Genomic DNA, 17,146 nt, shown 5'->3' with positions numbered 1-17,146 from the left:
GCCTTAGGGGTCTAGAAGCAGAATAAAGGTAGCATGAAAAGGGCTGGTGGGACGGGGAAGAAGAGGGGAAACTCCAGCTCTGTTTATAGTCTTCATCCTCAAGCAAATAAACGGATTTCCTCTCTGGAATCGCAGACCGGTGACATCAGAGTTGTTTGGGGAAGTTTGTTTTTTTTTTTTTAAACATCTTTATTGGAGTATAATTGCTTTACGATGGTGTGTTAGTTTCTGCCTTATAACAAAGTGAATCAGCTGTACATATACATATATCCCCATATCCCTCCCTCTTGCGTCTCCCTCCCACCCTCCTTATCCCACCCCTCTAGGTGGACACAAAGCACCGAGCTGATCTCCCGGTGCTATGCGGCTGCTTCCCACTAGCTATCTGTTTTACATTTGGTAGTGTATATATGTCCATTCCACTCTCTCACTTCGTCCCAGCTTCCCCTTCCCCTTCCCCGTGGCCTCAAGTCCATTCTCTACGTCTGCGTCCTTATTCCTGTCCTGCCCCTAGGTTCTTCAGAACCATTTTTTTTTAGATTCCATATATGCTTCGGGAAGTTTAAAAGAAGTATATAGATTCCTTGGTCCTATCTTTGCAAATTCTAACCCATAAGACTGGCTTAGGCGAGTATTTTAAGAAGCTTCTAGTTGGTTCTGATGCTGGGAGACATGGAGTACGTCCAGGTCAGGGCTGTCTTCAGTCACTACTGTGACTAGTGTCTCACAGTAGTGAGCACCTCTGGGTGCTGGCCCGCCGCAGCAATGTGCTTCCTATACAAGCTCTCTACGGTTCTCACAGCGACCCTACAGAGGAGGACTTATTTTCCCCTTTTAGACACTGGACACTGGTGAGACACAGAACTCTTCCGAGACCTCCCAGGGGCAGAGGGCAGAGCAGGGGCAGACTAGGTCTCTCTGTGTGTCTGGCCTCAAGGCCGGTGCTATTTCTTCCACTCTGCCCTGCCGCATCTCCTACGAAACCTGCCAGCGTTTGAGAACTTTTTTACTTTGAAAGGTTTCCAAGGAGCCCGTCGCCCAAGGCTGCCTGGCTGTCACCTGTCTCACCTGCAGAGAACCTTGCTTTGAGAGCCGGGGAGCAAGGGAGATTGCTGGCTAGGTCCCCACCAGCCCGGAGACACGGGTCTCTCACACAGGGCTCCTCCTATGATCACCCACCCCCTGAAATGGCTGCATGTGGAATCCTGTCCCCTCCGGGACTAAATGCGCCAGCTGTGCACCAAATATTCCACCTTCTAGTCTCCAAATCCCTGCCTTTCCTAGGTATACACATCAGCGACGTGGCAAGAGCAGTTTTCTTTCCCTCCTGAGAAAAGAAGCAATACCTGGCAGACTTCCTAGGGCCTATCAGTTGCCATAGCAACATTCAGATGTAGGGGGTGGAAAGGTGCCCCAGCAACGCCTCCCATAGCCCTCCCTCCCCTCCCCCTCCTCCTCCTCCATCTCCTCCCCCTCTTCCTCCTCCATCTCCTCCCCTCCCCCTCCTCCCCCTCCTCCTCCTCCTCCTCATCCTCGAAGACAGAAGGTGAACAAAGAAGGAAGATGGGAAGAGGCCAGGCGTCAGCGGGTGCCCTGCGTAGTCTGACTGCCCCCTGCAACAGGCTGAATCATGGCCCCGGAGGATTTCAAGTCAAGTGAGACAAGAACATACGCTGGAATGTTTCCCAAGTGAGAATGAGGATGCTCACTTCAGATTCACGTGCTGAAGAGCATCAACCCAGAGGTGGTCCAGCCACTCCGAGCATCACTCACTCCACAGGGCTGCTGAGAACATGGAAACAGGGAGCATGTGACACAGGCGGCTAACGTGGTTCTGCGTCGGGTCAGAACGCTCGCCTGAAGGCAGAGAACGGATCGCTTGCCACCACTTCCGGTTTTCCCCTCGGGGATCCCATGCTGTTTAGCTCACGATTTACACACCCGACCCCACTCCCACACGCTCTCCCACAGGAGTGGCCCTGCCAGGCTCTCCTATCAGCCAGGAAGCCGCCTGCACTCTTTGGTTTGCAGTTTCCCTCTTGAGTCACTGCTCTTCAAGTGGAGCGGATTAGGTTAGGCTAAAGGCGACCAGAGGAAAACAGGTGGAGGCTCAGAGCCCTGCGCGCTCACTCAAGGGCGAACCACCTACCTGGTTGGCTAAGTCGCCTTGGCTTTCTACGACACAGCCAACTGGAAACGGGCTTTTTTTTTTTTTTTTTAACCTGTACGCGGGCCTCTCACTGTTGTGGCCTCTCCCGTTGCGGAACACAGGCTCCGGACGCGCAGGCTCAGCGGCCATGGCTCACGGGCCCAGCCGCTCCGCGGCATGTGGGATCTTCGCGGATCAGGGCACGAACCCGTGTCCCCTGCATCGGCAGGCGGACTCTCAACCACTGCGTCACCAGGGAAGCCCTGGAAACGGGCTTTTAAAACACCTCCCAGTTACACTGGGAACAAGCCTAAAGGGTGGACGGACACACACACCCCGCACCCAGCTAACAGGCCCCCAAGTCCAGCCTGTGATGCTTGTGGGAGCCAGAAGAGCCAGGGAAAGGCGCAATACAAGCTGCTTTGGGAGCTCGGTAAGAACGAGTGCCTCTTGCGGTGGGCAGAGAAGGCTGGGACGAGCTGGGCTCCGGTGAACAGGCAGGACTGTCACCGGGGTGGACGGTGGCCAGGAGCAGAGAGAAAAAAGAGGGAACAGCATGCACAGAGGCATGGTAAGTTACTGGACCGGGGAACGGGAGGGACGGAGACTGGGGAGGGCTGGGCAGGGCTTCCGGCGCCATTAGCAATGGAAGGCCCCCCCCCACCCCCAGTTCTTCCCAGGTTGGTCCTCACAACACACACTTTTACCAGAGTCTGTGACTTTGCCCTCAACTGTTGTTCCAACCTCACATGCTTTTCCTCTCTTCCAAAAATCTACCCACCCTTCAAGATTCAAGTCACATCCTGTGTCCATCCTGAGTCCCTCCTGCGCGCAGGGACCTTCCAGGTCTCGGCGACCCCAGGGCACGTGTCACTACATCACCCGTTTTCCAAAGCATACCTGGCCGAAGTTGCTAACCCTCATCCTATGTTCCCTTTGTCTTCTCAACACCCAGAAACATCTGTGGCGTGGAAACGTGACAGTACTTGAGGGTGAAAGCCAGACGTGCAAACTCCCCATTTCCCCTCAAATAATATCAGATGACCTCCTGTGCAAAGGTGGGTGTGGCTGGCAGGAAATGCAGTTAAGCTTGGGATCTACTCTTTCAGACCAGAGGGAACAAAGCCAGCTGGGAAAGAGGCGTTTATTTCAGCCTAAGTTTTCTGTGAAACATACATGTGTACAATGAATAAAGGGCAGCGCTGTCTTGGGATTCAGCAATCACGTTGTTGTTGGCAAAAGCCATTTCCCAGCTTTCTGTGTAGGAAATTAGCCACAGGGAACACAAGAATTAATGAATTGTGTACTAGAAACATATGCTTCTCATTACTGAAATCCTGATGCTGTGGTGTGAGGCTGTTTTCCCACCTGAGGAACCTCCGCACTCTTAAGAGATTCTTGTGCTCATGGCTGGAGAGCCACCGCCGGGAATGGTCACTGGTGACCGGACAGCCGGACAAACAGACGTCTGGAGAGTCTCTTTTGTTGAGCAGGTTATATGACCGCCAGACCCGCGGACAGGGTACCAAGAGCGGGTCCCTTCCATCTCTGTGGGAGCCTCGGCGCTGGTCAGACAGATCACGGGAAGACCCGGGTTGCTCCTGCTTAGAAAATTCCAAGTGCAAGGCCACTGGCTTGTTCCCCTCCCTCCCGGGTGGGGCCAGCCTCTGAACACCCCTTGGTCATCACAGCTGCTGGTAGGGCTGCCAGGGTCAATAAGCTTGTCTCCCCTGTGGTCCGGACATTAGGGCAGCTGCTGAGGTCGTAACAGCATAACGGGGCTTCCTGCCGACTCCCCCGGGCTCTTCGCAAGCGGGCCGTCCAGGCAGGTCCCAAGGTGGGTCACCTGGTGAAGGTGTGCAGGTAGGAGGAGGGCGTCATGCTTCCTTGTGCTCCACAACGCCAGCCCAGCCAGGCTGCCACCTTCATGAACGGCGGCCACTGCCCAGGGAGGGTGGCTGGCTGTGAAGCGGGTGTGCCAGGAGCAGGCGGGCTGGCGGCTGTGTGTGTCTCTGTGCTGATGGAGCCCCGTGCCACGTCCATTACTGGGACTCTTATGTGTGTGAAGGTGGGAGAGCGATCCCTCTAGCATCACCGAGGGATGAAATTCCTCAGTACTGAAATTTCTAGATCATCAGCTTTCAAAGCATTTGAACTCTTTCTCTTTAATGGAACCTTTGTATTAAGAAAATTAAGAAATTAATATATAAAACGGATAAAAGACAAGCTTCTTGGGACTTCCCTGGTGGTGCAGTGGTTGGGAATCTGCCTGCCAATGCAGGGGACACGGGTTTGAGCCCTGGTCCGGGAAGATCCCACATGCCGCAGAACAACTAAGCCCGTGAGCCACAACTACTGAGCCTGCGCTCTAGAGCCCGTGAGCCACAACTACTGAGCGTGCGCTCTAGAGCCCATGCTCCACAAGAGAAGCCACCGCAATGAGAAGCCCGCGTACTGCAACGAGGAGTATCCCCTGCTGGCTGCAACTAGAGAAAGCCCACACGCGGCAATCAAGACCCAATACAGCCAAAAATAAACAAATTTATTTTTTAAAAAATTTAAAAAAAAAAAGACAAGCTTCTCTGCAAACAAGTGATGAGAACCCCTCCCCGCCCCCGGCACAACCCCCAAGACATCTCCTGAACACGGTTTGGAAGCTATTCTTCTACAGAACTTGGGTCTTATTTGCCAAAGTTTGAAAAGGCAATTTTCTGTAATTCTAAAAAGTATCATTTACTCCTGCCTTATAAAGTTGAATATAATTTTGATGTTTTTCATGATAATACAGGGTCATGATTATGATCAACTGATGCTGGTCCTAAAATACTGATGTCCTTAGGTCCCTACTGAGGAACGAAGTTGTTTGCTCTTATGCTAAATACTCCCACCCACAGCTGTGCTTTTTTCCTCGCTCCTCCCCCTCCCCTCCCCCCCCACCCTTCCTACACACTGTTATCAGCGGTTCTGTTATCAGCTCTGCTTCCTCACCACCAACGACCCCCAACTCCCCACCAGGGGCATCTACTACTGGGAACTAGATAACCCACTTGCAAAGACTGCATCTAGAATAAACTCCACAGGCAGCCACATGAGAGACAAATCCAGACGTGGAACAGAGATATGCTAAATCCAAGTTTCTTCAACACACATCCTCAGATAGGTTTTTTTTTTTTTGCGGTACGCGGGCCTCTCACTGTTGTGGCCTCTCCCGTTGCGGAGCACAGGCTCCAGACACGCAGGCTCAGCGGCCATGGCTCACGGGCCCAGCCGCTCCGCGGCATGTGGGATCTTCCCGGACCGGGGCACGAACCCGCGTCCCCTGCATTGGCAGGAGGACTCTCAACCACTGCGCCACCAGAGAAGCCCTCCTCAGATAGGTTTTTGTCTGAATTCTTATTCTCTAGAGTGAAACCCTGCACAATGGAAAGATTTTTCAAGGAGAAATACTTTGTTGAAAAACCGTCCTCATCTTTTTTTTATTATTATTTTTTAAAAGATTTGTTTATTACTCATTTATTTTATTTATTTTTGGCTGCCTTGGGTCTTAGTTGCAGCACGCGACATCCTTGCTGAGGCGTGCAGGATCTTTTGCTGTGGCGCAGGATTCTCTGTAGTTGTGGCGCACAGGTTTTCTCTTCTCTAGCTGTGGTGCGCAGGCTCCAAGGCGCGTGGGCTCTGTAGTTTGCGGCACGTAGGCTCTCTAGTTGAGGTTCTTGAGCTTAGTAGTTGTGGCACGTGGGCTTAGTTGCCACACGGCATGTGGGATCTTAGTTCCCTAACCAGGGATCGAATCCGCGTCCCCTGCATTGTAAGGCGGTATCTCTACCACTGGACCACCAGGGAAGCCCCTGTCCTCATCTTTTGAAAGCGTGTTAGTTATGTATTCTGCTGGCAAGGTTCGTTGTGTGTATAAAGCACCACAAGATTTTAACTTGGAAGCTACATTTAACTGCAATGATTATTACACACAGTAATTGACAGGCTGAAAAAGACACGCCTTATGCTTGTCTGTAAGATCTGATGGAGTCTCTTAGCGATCACCAAGGGTGCCGTTTTCTTGCTTGGTTACCAAGCAGGAATGAAAGCAGCTTTTATTTGCAAAATATAAAGAACATTGAGTTCAAAATTTAAACAAATGTCTATTGAAAGGGAAAAGAACTCTAAAATATGAAAAAGGGCCAAAAATCTAATGTCTAATTAGAATACGACTGATACGGTTCAGATTTGCCTTGCTTTTTCTGCCTGGCTCACTTATTCTGCCCAGAAGCCCCTATTTTATCAGCTGTACGAGCTCATCTCAGCATTTGGTAACAAGCAGAAAAACCCTGTTAGGATGAGCACTACTGATTTTGAAAAGGAAACTGTAAGTGAAAACCTGCCCTTTTAACAGATTACACATTGAAGCTGGCATCTTGCACCTTCGCCAATATACAGAGAAAGAAGTCATTGCTCTTATACCGGGACTTGTGACCATGTCACACCTCAGGACACCGGGCAGATAAAAGTCCAGTACGATCAAGGGCCGAATGAGTGCATGGATGACTTGCCCGGCCTAAGATAACCCCGCATGTGAATCCCAGCTTTGCCACTTTCCAGCTGTGTGACCCAAGGACACGCAGAGGATGGCCCAGCTGGGGGATGGCTGCTTCACACTTCCTTCGTCACATAAATAAATGGTCTCCTCATTTAAGCACTTGTAGTTGGGGATTCTACTACCCTGTGCAGCTAACATATCCTAACTGATGCATTTTTCCTGAAAGAGGCTGCAGTGAGTTCTACTAGGCCTGTACGCTGGGACATGAAGAAATGCCACAGCCACGCAGAAAACCCATCTCAAAAAAGTTCTATCGATTAAAAGGTGAATATTCAGTCTGTGAAATAGAGTCATTTCTCTTCCTACGACTTAATGGTTCACTGTGAACTACTTGGGAACGTTCATGGTGAGAGGTGAGACATATATGCATGACACACGCATGAATTTGGACAGTAGGAACCTCTGCTGTCCTGCCCTTCAGCTGTTGGTTTTGGCCAATGACTGTCTCCTCGCTTGGGCTGTGGTGACTCTTGCTGAATAATCAGGATGGCGTGGGCATTAGCTCATTTGAGGGCAGTCCTCTGAAGAGGTATGTACCGCTCAGATCCACAGTTAATAGTTATTACTATTATTGCCACTTATAATCATAGGGGTTCCCCAGCTTCCGGAATACGCTGGATTTCTCTCGAAACCAGCACAGGCTTATTTCCCAGGATTACCATCTGCATTACCTTAAACTATAACCTCTACTATATTTTTCTACCAGATGTACGATTAGCAGTGTCAAGGTCTGAGCCTCTTTCATCACATGCTTTAACAAAACTTTATCGGGACGAGATCACCCAGAAAAGTCCATCCGCCCTTAAGTCACATTATTCAGTAGAGCAGAAACAGCGACACTATTTTTATGACATTGTGGAGTAGCCTTCTTTTTTTCCCAAATTAAAGTCTATGCCTTTGAATAGCTATGTTCCCTTTTTTGGAAGGATTTTTTCATGAAGTCTGTGAGGAGGATACATTCCTTGTTAATTACACTGCAAAGTGTTTACCTGGTGGTCAATTACCTAACCATGCTTGTTGAAAGCAATGGAACTGAAGAGTGAAAGTCCTGTACAGATGGTTGCATTCCTGTAGCTTCGGGCAAGTACATTTCAGGACCCGTTTAAACAAGAATAAAATTAAGGGCAACTCACTACAACCAATGACCTTCTGTTCAAAGCATAAAATCACAGATATAATCAATTATTAGAAATTAAAACAAGAAATGCATCTGTATTCAGCTACAACATGTTCCCTGGGTATTTTTAGGGTAAATTTTGAGGAATGGACTCTTAAAAATAAATTTAATCTAAGTGACTGATTTTTTTTTTTTTTCCCTTTCAGCTTTAGCTGAGGGATCACAAGACTTACTGAAACAAATTTTAGGAGAGAGCAGTAATGGGAAACCATAACGCTTCTGGCAGAGCTAGAGAAAGCGTATGCCTTAAATAGGTGGCCAGAAGTATCAGCATGCATAATAGCATTAATAAAATTTAATGAGAGAATTTTGAATTTACTATAGGTATGTATAAATTTCCAGAAAGCAGCATCAGAGTACTGGCTAATTAAGCCCATATGGAGAGAAATTTTGTTCATTACCCACTAAATCCAACATCCATCCTGCAATTACATGTCAGATGGGACTGGGTGGGGGACCCAGAGCAGGACTCTGGGAGGCACAGCCACAAATCCCCAGCATTTAGAAAACTCGCTCAAAACGAAGGGTGGCAGAACAGAGAAGGCGACAAACATCTGGACAGATGCGGTAAGATGCTCTCAACCAGTGCTTGTTCAAGAGCTTGTTACAGTGGAGATCTTGTTAAAATGCACATTCTGATCCAGTGGGTCTGGAGCAAAGCGTGAGATTCTGCAGTTCGAACAATCTCCCCGTCCACAGACCACTCTTTGAGTAGCAAAGCTCTAGATGGTTTGCACTTTCGTGGGGTGTGGCAACCCTTTCAGAAAACCCTAAGACCGTTTCCCACAATGTTGCTGGGGTACACTAACTGGGTGGCCAGTACTTGAAGCAACTTCAGAAATATTTCTAATATATTCCAGAAATAATCTAGTCACTTGTCAGATTACCGACAGGGAGCTGACAAACACTTATCTGAGTTTGTTCCAGATGCTTGAAGGGGCGGTGCCTCTCAGTGAACTGGCTGCTGTGGTTGTGGACAAATTGGTTCCAATCTTAAGACCTTTGTGTTGACCATTTTTTTTCTGCCCAGAATGTGCTGCCCCCAAGACATTCCCATGTTAGACTCAGAGGTATCTTTGGGATCTCAGCTCAAATATCACTCCTCCATAGGCTCTGACCAGCCAACCATTCTCCCCGACATCACCCTGCTTACCTGTCTTACAGAACTCATGCCAATGAAGTAATAAACTGGTGCATTGTCTGTCTCTTCCATTTGGAACAAAGACTTCATAATTACAGGGACCTTCCCTGACTTGTTTTGTAATTGCTTTATCCCAAGAGCCTAGGACAGGGTAAAATCTGGCACAAAGAAGATGTTTACTATCTATCTGCTGTAATGAACGAATTGTTCAAGTTTTAAAAAGAGAAGCCAATCCCTGGTGGCGCAGTGGTTGAGAGTCCGCCTGCCGATGCAGGGGACACGGGTTCGTGCCCCGGTCCGGGAAGATCCCATATGCCACGGAGCGGCTGGGCCCGTGAGCCATGGCCGCTGAGCCTGCGCGTCCGGAGCCTGTGCTCCACAGCGGGACAGGCCACAACAGTGAGAGGCCCACGTACCGCAAAAAAAAAAAAAAAAAAAAAAAGAGAAGCCAAGAACAGAATTCCTCAGGAAATCTTTCAATATTTAAATGTTGACAGTAAATTAAAACACAACAAACAAATAAATGCCCCTAAATCGACTGTATGGGCCAAACAGAACATCTGGGAATGGATTGTTGTTTTGTATCCCCAGATCCAGTCCATCATTCTATTAAGCCACATTAAGTCTTGGCACAGAAGCAGGAATGCACCAAAATCGGAGATTCTAGAACAGGAAGAGGATTTGAAGTCTGAAGGAAACCATGTTTTGCGTTTCCCCTTCTCCCTTCCCAGCATACTGTACATGTGTGCCAGGTACTTCCCTGTGCTGAATTTCAGCTTCTTTCTGATTAAGAAAGAATGTAGTCCCCCCAACCTCTAGGGCTGCTTTGAGCATAGTGATGAAAAATGTTGGTTTATGGTCATACCTGTTTTGCTAATGAATAAGCTCAGCTGAGAATGGGTAGACAAAAAAATGCTTTCCCCATACGGTCCTATTTTTCTTCCCCTTCAATATAGGCGTATTTCAAACTGCCCACCATGTGAAATGGCGGGGCTGCCGTGTACAACTCCACTACGGGTCATAATGAGAGCCAGCAAGCACGCTTCTGCAGAAACCTCTAACGCAGCACATTCCGTGTGGGCTGGGCTGGTTCGATGTGTGTGTTCTGTGTAGGCATGTGCATGTGTGTTTATGCAAATAATTTTAAAGGGGTGATTCAAGAGAAGGGGTAAAAAGAACCACGATATTAAGAACTTAATACATGCCTGGCAACGCGCTAGGTGCTTTATGTACATTATCTCAAGTCAAATTAAAAGGCAACACCTATTCTGAACTTTGAGTCATTTAGAAATAGGGAGACAGCAATGACATTCAAAATATGGGACAACTAGTAGAACAAGAGTACCAACCAATTAGACTGGATGTCCAGGCATACCAGCTACAAAGCAGCCTTCGCTGAGACTTGAAATTCCATTTAAAGACACTAAGACTTCACTGTACTTGTCTGTCTTCCTTATAACGCGCTTTACCCAAAATGCACAAACTACATATGGGCTGAATAAGGGCAGTGATGATTATAATAATGGCTAAATTTAGAGAGCACTTTCCCCAGTGCCAGGCACCGTTGTAAGGGCTCTCCATTCTCGACAGTTCTATGAGATGGGGATGATAGCTATTATTATGCCCATTTTATAGATGAGAAAACAGAGGCCCTGAGAGGCTAAAGGGCTTGCTCAAGATCCAGAGGAGCCATTGTTCACGTCCAAGCTGTCTCAATTGCTGGGCTACAGGCTACCTGCGTTCTATACACTCCTGCCAAATGCTGTACAACCAGTGCAATATTCAAATCAAAGATAATTTTACCTTTTAATTACCCATGCCAGTGGAGATCACTGAAAACAGGAGACATTTATAAAATATTTGGTTTTAAAATAAATGATGTGGCAGCTTTGCCTTCCTAGTTATTTTTCACCCAGGCTGATCTTAGAACGAGCATGTTAGATGCAGTGCTTAAAATCCAGGCCACGTGGTAGCAAAGCAAGGCAGCTCTGAGGCTTCCAGGTGGTGGGCAAGTCACTGGAGGATACACACTTGCCACAGATAATCCACAAAGTGAATATTCCGTAAGTGGTAATTAAGGGCTGACTATAACATGAGACATTTTCTTTTAGGAGGAACATGGATCTATACACTCTAAGGCCGCAAAGCGGGCAACCATCATTTGTTACGCTTTCCAAAAACTGTTTCTGTGCAACTCAAGCATGGGAAGTTCTCATTCTATATAAAAGGATCCTTTAGAAAAATTAAGTCTCTAAGAATAGGGTTTCAAAACAAAAGCGGCCCTGAACCATGGCTACAATATACCTAATGTGACGGTGTTGTTTTCTAAAAATTCTCTTTTTTGTTGCTGTTGGGGCGTATGGCTACAAACACAAAAGGCTTAACAATTTTTAGGAATGGACTGATGTTACGACAGTGTTTTTTGAGTTGCTAGGCAACATCAGAAAACAAATGTCCATGTTCTGAGATCATTCTGCATTCGGTCTCCCCACGGACAGCCCACATGTTCCGTGGCCGGACTCCGTTCCACTTGGTCAGCAGGGGTGGAATATCCCAACTGTGATGCTGATGGTCCGGAGTGGTCAAAAGACACCAATCTGTGTCTGAAAAACAGATCACAGTTTGTTGGCCACCTGGCAGTCAAGATCTGTGGCCAAAGTTTTCGCCGGACCGGTATCGTTTATCCAAATTAAGTCCTACACCTTCAGGGTTCTTTTTGATTTGTTACATCACTTCAGTCAGCTTTCTTTGCAGGTACATTATCTTTTTCTCCCCTCCTATACATCTAAAGGAAGCTCAATTCACTTTTATGGGCAATTTTAACATCTGGGAACATAGAGACTCCTCCTGAGAATTCTTTCTTTGTTTCTAAAAAATCGCTTTCATCCTCAGACGACCCATTTCAGATCATCTTCCTTAAGGATATACTGACATTGTACTTTGACAGGTAAGTCTGCTTCCTTCTTTGTTTGATTCCATTAACTATTGAGTCTGTTCTTTTTGAAAAAAAAATTATAAAGATGATACACGTGGTTCTAAAATTAACATCACACATGTAAATACATACTTAACTGTTAGAAACGTGAACTCCCTTCTTTTGTTCTAACTTTTGCCCACCCGATGCACTACAGTTCATTCTTGTAATTCAATCACTACACCTCTGCATGGCAATATGTCACCTCCTATGTAAGATGCATGGCTCATGATAGAGAAGAAGACACACCAGTAATACTATTTTCATTTTCTTAAAGTGACAAACAGAATTTAGTGCTTTAAGAACTCCCATCCCTTTCTCCCCCCGAAAAACAATGAAATGGAACAAAATCTTAGATCTGTATTTTAAATCAAGCTCCACCTTCAAGGGCAGGCTGGCCATGACTTACCTAAAAGGACTAGTTCAGTGAGCACAGCATCAGCAGTAATGCTCATCACCTACGCAGAGATGAATCCACTACAGGCCAATTATGAGCGGGTATTGCCGAGGGCCTGATACGTGTGCACCATACGTGATAAGAAGCTGGTTCAGTAACCACCATTTCTATAGCAACGCACACCACTCTGCAGGCTGCATTCTGGGAAGGCAGTTAAAACTGGATCCTGCAATGTAGCTTCCCTTGGAATCTGCTTTTATTTCTGTCACCTCATTAGAATGAGAGTCTTCAAGCCACATAACTTATGGTGAAACAGCAGAAACTTACTGCATAGAGGATCTTAAATCGTGATTTCTCTGCCACTCAAGGTCAGTCAGTCACTTTCAATTCAAACCACTGACCTGGTTTGCTTATTCATAAGTGACCATTCCCCAGGGCACCACCCAGGACATGGACAGCCATCTGCTGTCCCAGTTACAGGCTGAAGAGAGTAAATGCCTGTGAAGCTGAGCTGACATGCCATCTCGTACTGTCCAGAAAGCCTCAGCTAAGGTGCATTCACCATGACCCAGAAAACTGCATCTGCCAGACTAGGGGAGGAAAGCTGCTTCTTTCAAAGGTCAAACTGGCCCCTGAACGTGACCGATAAGGTCACTTTATCCCATCCCCTCAGACACGCCTGGACACCCAGGCCCCAGGCACTGGCACTGTAAAAGTTTTCAAAAGAGACAGCACCTTTAGAAGATCTAGGTTAAAGAAATCTGGTAATTCCTCAAAGGAAAAGACTTACACTAACTAAATAGAGGCCTCCCTTGCACCATAAATCCAGTGGCATTTTAACACGGTAGCTTCAGCAAAATCAGCATTACCCGTAAATGCGGCAAAAGTTTTGATTCTAATATGTGCAAGTCAGGCTTCTTAAAAAAATCACTTTTCTGAGAGTGCATACTATAATCAGCCAAGTCATACCGCTGTAACACACGAAACAAAACCCAACTCTACTTATGTTCTAGGAGACTGTTAATCTATTAGGTCACCCTCGGATGAACACGTGGGTTAAGATATAGAGATGCTAATTATTATAATGGGAAATTCTTTGCCTGTTCCCCCCCGCCAAAAAAAAAAAAAAAGACAACTGTGGCCATTAAAAAAAAAAGAAAAATAAAACTGTGATAAATGATAGCACCAAATACTGATCCTCTCTAATAGTGCTGGAGAGGGTGTGGAGAAAAGGGAACCCTCCTGCACTGCTGGTGGGAATGTAAATTGATACATCCACTATGGAGGGTCCTCAAAAAACTAAAGATAGAGTTGCCATATGATCCAGCAATCCCACTCCTGGGCATATACCCTGAGAAAACTGTAATTCAGAAAGATACATGCACCCTATGTTCATTGCAGCACTATTCACAATAGCCAAGACATGGAAACAACCTACATGTCCATCAACAGAGGGATGGATAAAGAAGATGTAGTGTGTGTGTATATATATATATGTATGTATATATATATACACATATATGCGTGTGTGTATATATACACATACATATATACACACATACATACATATATACACACACACAATGGACTGTTACTCAGCCATAAAAAAAGAATGAAATAATGCCATTTGCAGCAACATGGATGGACCCAGAGATTATCATACTAAGTGAAGAAAGCCAAACAGAGAAAGACAAATACCATATGATATCACAGATATGTGAAATCTAAAAAGAAAAAAGAAAGGGAGTACCTCTACATTTCTCTCATGAGTAAACTTTCAGTTATCCAGCAGTCAGGAATGAAAGTATTTGAGTTAGCATTAAAATGTGGATTTATTTTTCAAATAGAAGTCCCATGGAACTTAAAAAGAATTTCATTTTTCTTTAAGAGTTTGAAATCGTGCCCTATAACCAAGGTGTTATCACTGAGCATCAGCTGTCACTCGGGGCCAAATGCTGGAAGGTTGCCTGGATAACAGTACATAGAGACTGTGACTGAATCAGGCATGCTGTTCGGCCCTGCAGATGGAGAATACACTTGCATTTTAATACTAAGTGGTAAGAGCTTCCCTGTTGAATGTATCTCAGATCAGAGGGTCACAAACATTTTCTGTAACAGTCCAGGTAGCAAATATTTTTCAGTTTGCGAGAACATACACTCTCTGTTGCAAATATTCAAACTCTGCTGGTGTAGGAAAAACACTCACAGGCCACAAATGAACCAACAGGCACGGTTGGGTTCCCATGTCTTATTCCATTTGGGTTGCTGTAATAAAATAAACTGGGTGGCTTACAAGCAACAGAAATTCATTTCTCACAGTTCTGGAGGATGGGAAGTCCAAGATCAAGGTGCCGGTTGATTCAGTGTCCAGAGAGAGCCTGCATCATTGATTCATGGATGAGGCCTTCTTGCTGTGTCCTCACATGTGGAAGGCGGGAGAAAGTTCTCTGGGGCCCCTGTTATAAGGGCACTAATCCCATTCAAGAGACCTCCACCCTCATCACCTCATCAACTCCAAAGGCCCAACCTCCAAATACTAATGGCTTTGGGGGTTAGGATGTCAACATGCAAATTTTGTGGGGGGGGGGAATACAAACATTCAGTCCACAGCACCCAATAAAACTTGATTCAGGGATGCTTACTTTTCATCTAACTTTCATGTGTCTTGAGATACTCTTCTTCTTTTGATTCTTTCTTCAAACATTTAAAAATGCAAAAACCGGACTTCCCTGGTGTTGCAGTGGTTAAGAATCTGCCTGCCAACGCAGGGGACACGGGTTCGATCCCTGGTCCAGGAAGATCCCACATGGTGCGTAGCAACTAAGCCCGTGAGCCACAACTACTGAGCCTGTGCTCTAGAGCCCGCAAGCCACAACTACTGAGCCCGCGTGCCACAACTACTGAAGCCCGCATGCCTAGAGCCCGTGCTCTGCAACAAGAGAAGCCACCACAGTGAGAAGCCCGCACACCGCAACGAAGAGTAGCTCCCGCTCACGCAACTAGAGAAAGCCCGCGCACTGCAACGAAGACCCAATGCAGCCATAAATCAATCAATCAGTCAATCAATCAATAAAAATATATAAAATAAATAAATAAAAATATAAAAACCATTCTTAGCTTTCAGGCCATAGTCTGGCGATACTTAATTAGACGAAAAATTCTTAATGGATTCACGAATTGCTATTTCTGGCTGTTAAACATTTTGAAATTGCAATTACTTTGATATACCTCCAAAGTAGATAATTAAAGTGTTAAACTGGTTAGAAGTGATTATCATATTTGACTTAATCATAAATAGCAGATAATGAGTAAATAGTGAGTGCTATGTGCTTAAGATGTGTTCCTATTTTTCTTTTCTGATCTTATAATACACTCTTGGAACTTTTCATTTAACTGCAATAATTTAATTTCTACCTAAATAATGACATTGATTACACATAACAGAAAACCCCTTATGAAATATGTAGGCTTCTACTGAGTTTAGTGAGTTAAAGAACATATGGTTTCTTTGCAATGTCCATCCAATCTTAAAGTTTTCGGAAAACATATTTTAATTCATTTGATCGTTTCTGAATGACTATCCAAATGTTGGCTTTTCTCTGCACACATACAATCTGTTAGAGCCAGGAATTGGCAGTTACATTTTTCACTGTAGATGCTAAGTTAAAAAAGACCCTTTAAGTGGGAAGAGATCAACGACACAATGGAGATTCTCAATGACAAAAGGAATAATGCCACGGGGATTATTTCCAGAGAGGAAGTAGAGAATTGGATAACTTATATTTCAGAGTCTTTATAACAATGCACATTTCTTTGTTTTCACTGACTTCTACAGTGTATTAATTTCCTTTTGCTCCTGTGATAAATTACCACAAACTTAGGGGCTTAAAACAACACAGATTTATTCCGTTATTGCTCTAGAGGTCAGAAGTCCGAAATCAGTTTCACTGGGCTAAAGTCAGGGTATCAGTAGGGCTGGTTCTTTCTGGAGACTCTGAACGAAGAATCCATTTCTGTGCCTTTTTCAGCTTCTCACGGCTGCCTCTGTTCCTTCGCTTGTGGCCCCTTCCTCCATTTTCAAAGTGCATCCTTCCAATTGCTGCTTCCGTCATTACGTTGCCATCTCCTCTGATTCTGATTCCTCCTGCACCCTGCTTATACAGACCGTTGTGATTACAGTGGACCCACGAGGATAATCCGGGAGAATTTCCGCATCTCAAGATTCATAACTGAATCACGTCTGCAAAGTCCCTCTATCATATAAGGTCATATTCACAGGGTCCAGGGATTATGATGTGGAGATATTCAGGGGGGGGCATTATTCAGTCTGCCATAGATATCAAAAAAATTTTTTTATATAAACTTTTGTTGTTTGTGAGCTGTATACAAAATAAACCAATGAGAGCAAGGATGCTGCTTCTCTAGACCTGTGCCATATTGTTATGACATATCTGTGTACGACTCTCTAGTGAAAGCATCCCTGTATTAGGAATACAGCCTTTTATACCCCAGGCTTATTTATCTATATTCAACTATATACATTCAAAAATGAAGAGGCAGGAAGGAGTAGAATCATAGCAGCAGGGTTGGAAGCTCCAGGATGGAGAAAATCCAATATAACTGCTGTCTCTCTAGACAAGTGCTCAAAGCACCGTTCTTTCATTAAACATATATATACACAGATATGTAAAGGTAAATTCTGTGTATAGCGTCA

General features: G+C 45.6%; 1 protein-coding gene across 1 annotated transcript in view; it reads right to left on the bottom strand.

The window, feature by feature from the left end:
- Positions 1-17,146, bottom strand: part of FAM171A1 (family with sequence similarity 171 member A1) — a 126,864-nt gene that overhangs the window by 8,095 nt on the left and 101,623 nt on the right. The window lies entirely within an intron of this gene.

The sequence above is a fragment of the Delphinapterus leucas genome, chromosome 2 (assembly GCF_059928025.1).
Source record: "Delphinapterus leucas isolate spDelLeu-1000000601 "Yukka" chromosome 2, BTC_Dleu_Yukka2, whole genome shotgun sequence".
Lineage (NCBI taxonomy): Eukaryota > Metazoa > Chordata > Mammalia > Artiodactyla > Monodontidae > Delphinapterus > Delphinapterus leucas.
Note: the sequence above shows the minus strand (reverse complement) of the source record. Positions and strands in the feature narration are given on the sequence as shown.